This window comes from Rhinopithecus bieti, unplaced genomic scaffold (genome assembly GCF_001698545.2).
Source record: "Rhinopithecus bieti isolate Rb0 unplaced genomic scaffold, ASM169854v2 scaffold_41736, whole genome shotgun sequence".
In the NCBI taxonomy this organism is placed as follows: domain Eukaryota; kingdom Metazoa; phylum Chordata; class Mammalia; order Primates; family Cercopithecidae; genus Rhinopithecus; species Rhinopithecus bieti.
In genome coordinates, this window is record NW_016816876.1 from 1 (window position 1) to 4,767 (window position 4,767).

At 43.4% G+C, this 4,767-nt stretch overlaps 1 long non-coding RNA gene across 1 annotated transcript; it reads left to right on the forward strand.

Moving 5' to 3' along the window:
* Positions 1-600: 600 nt before the first annotated feature.
* Positions 601-2,060, forward strand: LOC108517456 (uncharacterized). The gene is made up of 2 exons (XR_001882112.1): positions 601-694; positions 1,475-2,060. It is a non-coding gene; the product is annotated as an uncharacterized LOC108517456 (long non-coding RNA).
* Positions 2,061-4,767: the final 2,707 nt, after the last annotated feature.

Consider the following 4,767-nt stretch of genomic DNA (forward strand, 5'->3'; position numbering starts at 1 on the left):
TTCCATGATGTGCTTATTACGCATGGCATGCCTGTATCAAAGTATCTCATGTACCCCATAAGTATATACACCTACTGTGTACCCACAAAAATAAAAAACAAAATTATTTTAAAAGACTAAAAAACAACAAAAACAATTGTAGTAATAACATCAAAGCTCACTGATGACAGATCACCATAACAGACATAATAATAATGAAAAAGTATAAAATTGGTGAGAATTTCAAAAAAAATTGTAGTATCTGCGAAGCACTATAAAAATGAGGTGCCATAAAACAAGGTATGCCTTTGTGCCCTTAACAAATACCTGCTGAATGAAAGGAGGTATCCATGAACGTTCCCGTGAGTAAAGAGGCTGGGAATCTAAACCTAACAACGAACGGAGCCAGAAGTTAAAACTTTAATGGGCATTTGACATGTATTGGTGTGGGTCTAAGGCCTCAGCCTCTCTAATCCAGAGAATGTGAAAACCTGGATAAAGAAGGCCCATGGGCACTTGGGAGCATGGAGGCATCTCCTGTTTTGAGAAAACAGAGCCTAACACTCTTCAACCTACCCAACCCTCATCTTCCAACTCTTCTCCATCGTAGGACCCAAAAGGGAGAAACATGTCTGGACCCACAGACTGCGTGAGAGAAAGCAGCCGGTGATTTATGAAGAGATCAGCGACCCTGAGGAAGATGACGAGTAACTCCGTAAGTGAACCTTCGGCCCACCCCCTACATCGTTGTAGATGTGCTATTCTGTTATGGTACCGGTATCCCATCTTATTACTTGTTCCCGAAATAATTCCCTTCTCATAATTTCCTAGGGTACAGCATTGAGGCTGAATGAAGAAATTTCCCACGCTCTTTCGTATTTCTTTTTTCTTTTTTTTTTTTTTTTTTTGAGATGGAGTCTCGCTTTGTCGCTCAGGCGTGATCTCTGCTCACTGCAAGCTCCACCTCCCGGGTTCAGGTTATTCTGCCTCAGCCTCCCCAATAGCTAGGACTACAGGCGCCTGCCACCACGCCTGGCTAAATTTTTTTGTATTTTTAGTAGAGGCGGAGTTTCCCCATATTAGCCAGGATGGTCTCTGTCTCCTGACCGCGTGATCTGCCCACCTCGGCTTCCCAAAGTGCTGGGATTACAGGCATAATCCACCGCATCCGGCCGATTTCGCATTCTCTCTTTACTCCCTGGCCTGTACATCCAGGGATGCTCCCTACCCAGGATGCTGTAGATTCCCAAAACCCAGGTCAGCCCTGATATGCGGGCCACACATTCCTCTAGCCTAGGAATTGATAACCCAGGCGAGGAAGTCACTGTGGCATGTACAGATGGTTCACTTCAAGGAACCGTGGAAAGCATGTGCAGGTCCTGAGGTAGGGCAGAATTGGAGTGTGCAGGGTCTGCAGGTCAGGAGGAGTTGAGATTGAGTTATTGGGCAGTGGGAACTCACTGCCACTTACTTTCCTTCTCTCTTCTTGCCTCAGCCTCAGAGATATGACACATGCCCACAATGAGAAACAGAACGTGGTGACCTTTCACGAACATGGGCATGCTTGTGGACCCCTCGTCATCAGGTGTATAGCAAGTGAAAGCAAGTGTTTACACCAGTGAAAAGTTGAGCATCATTTTTCTTAGTGTGCCAACAGTTCAATGTTAGCATTTCCGATGTATTTTCTTGCAGTGTGCCATTCTGTTAGATATTAGTGTTTTCACTGATGAGTAAGACATACTTAATGCATATTTTGGTTCCGGTATCCATGCACCTACCTCAGAAAACAAGTATTGTCAGATATTCTCTCCATAGAACAGCACTACCCTCCTTTCTCCCCAGATGTGACTACTGAGGTCAGGTCTGAGTGTTTAATTTCCGATTGTTTCCTCTGCATTTACACACACACCACACTCGCACACACACACACTAAGTAACAGTAGAAGCATTTCCCATCTGCTTTTCTCCAGTGCCATGCGCCCTGGTCAAGCCCCCCTCACTGTTTCCTATTCAGCATGCATTCCCCTTATCCGATTCCCATGTATCAGTCACTGACAGTTAATAAACATTTGCAAACGTTCCCCAGTTGTTTGCGCCTCTCACTGTTGTACACACGTGTGTGAATATTTCTTTAGGACAGATTCTTAGAAGTGGAATTGCTGCATCAAAGGACTCATTTATTCAACAAAACCCTAATGAGTGCATACTCCTGCTGAGCGCTGTTCTAGGTGCTGGAGAGACATCAGGGAACAAGGCAGGCAGATGTTCCTGACCACCATTCTAGAGGAGGATGTTTCCGGTTGCTGGGTGTTTGCTTTTTTCTTCTAGAGATGGGGTCTTGCTCTATCCAGGCTGGAGTGCAGTGGCATGATCATAGCTCAGTGCAGCCTTGAACTGCTGGGCTCAAGCGATCCTCCCTCCTCAGCCTCCGGAGTAGCTGTGACTACAGGCACGCACCACCACACCCCACTAACTTTTTTAGGTTTTGTCAAGAGAGTCTTGCTATGTTACCCAGGCTGGTCTCGAACTCCTAGGCCCAAAAGATCCTCCCGCCTTGGCCTCCTAAAGAGCTGGGATTACAGGCATGAACCACTGTGCCTGGCCTCTAGTTTTATTTTGATAAAGACTATACACTTCATTCCTGGAGCAGGATTCTGCAGCAGGTGGTTGGGCATCTTGGCCTTTGCTCTCTGCATGATTTTGGGTTCAAGGGCTGGGACGGTCTATTTAGAAGTATGTGGGAGGAGACATAGATGAAATTGTCATCTGGGGAACGTGGAGGAATGAGGAAGATGGGTGCACGGTAGACCCTGTGATGGACAGGGAATAGAAGAGTCTACTTAGTCTCCATGCAGGGGAGCAACGGTTGGAAAGTCCCCAGACAGAAGCATGAGACTGCCCATCAAAGGTCTCACCAACCAAAGGCCTGGGGCTGGGGTGGGGACGATGATTTGGGAATGGGTCAGTTCTTCCTCACAGGTACCACTGCACGGTGCAGAGGGGAAAGAGTTGTGGGGAAGGGAAGGGCAGAGAGGAGTCTATTGTAAATCATTGTGTGTGAATGGAGACCATTAAGACTCACACCTATAATCCCAGCACTTTGGGAGGCCGAGACGGGCAGATCACTTGAGGTCAGGAGTTCGAGACCAATCTGGCCAACATGGAGAAACCACGTCTCCACTAAAATATAAAATTAGCCAGGTGTGGTGGCTCACGACTGAAATTCCAGCTACTCAGGAGGCTGAGGCAGGAGAATCACTTGAACCCAGGAGGCAGAGGTTGCAGTGAGGCGAGATTACCCCACTGCACTCCAGCTTGGGCGACACAAGTGAGACTCCATCTCAAAAAAATATATATGTAGCTGAGACACTTTTGAAAAGAAGAATAAGGTGGGAGGAATGTCTCTACCATATTTCAATATTTCTTATATAGCTACAGGAATCAAGACTGTGAGTATTGGGAGAATAGACACATAGATCACTGGAACAAAATAGAGAACCTAGAAATAGCTCCACACCGATTTTTTACAAAGAGACAAAAGAAGGAAGGATTGTCTGCTTAACAAATGATGCTAGAGAAGTTGCAGAGCCATAGGCCAATTTTAAAAATGACCTAATCTTCATACCTTTATACAAAAAAATAACTCAAGTGGATCATAGATTTAAATCTAAAATATAAAACTAAAACTAAAACTTTTACAAGAAAACATAGGAGAAACGTCTGAGATCCAGGGCATAGTAAACAGTTCGAAAAGCATAATCTACAAGGAAAAAAATAAATTAGATTTCATCCAATTTAAAACTTTTGCTCTGCAAGAAACCCTGTTAAAAGGATGAAAAAAACGGTATGGAATGGGAGAAAATGTTTGCAAATCACATATACATCCAGAATGTATAATGAATATGTGTAGTACTCTCAAAACTCAACGGTAGGCCATGGCTCACGCTTGTAATCCCAGCACTTTGAAAGGTCGAGGTGGATGGAGGGCAGATTTCTTGAGGGCAGGAGTTTGAGAACAGCCTGAGCAACAGGGCAAAAACCCATCTCTACTAAAAATACAAAAATTAGACAGGCATGATGGTTCGCGCCTGTAATCCCAGCTACGTGGGAGGCTGAGGCATGAGAATCGCTTGAACCTGGGAGGCGGAGATTGGAGTGAGCCAAGACCGTGCCACTGCACTCCAGCCTGGGTAACAGAGCGAGAGGCTCTCTCAAAAACAAACAAACAAAAAAAAAAACTCAAAGGTAAAAAACAAACAAATAATCCAATTGGAAAATGATCAAAATATATGAACATACATTTCACTGAAGAGGAAATAAGCAAATAAGCACATGAAAAGATGTTCAACGCTAATTTGCTTCACTAGATGCAAATTAAGACCATAATGAGGTATCACTACACACTTATTACAATAGCTAAAATAAAAAACATAGTGACAACACAAAATGGTGACAAAGATGCAGAGAAATTGGACATCTTGTAAAATTCTGCTGGGAAAGTAAAATCTTACAGCCACTTTGGAAAACTGTTTAGTAGTTTCTTATAAAACTAAACATGCAATGAGCACACAATTCAACAATTACACTTCAGAGAAATTAAAATTTATGCCCATCCAGAAACTTATACATAATTGTTCACAGCAGCTTTACTTGTAATAGCCAGAAGCTCAAAATAATCAATATGTCCAACAATAAGGGAATGGTCAAACTGTGGTACATCCATACCACGAATTACTACTCACTAATAAAAATGAACTATTGATACACAAATTTTTTTTTTTTTTTTTT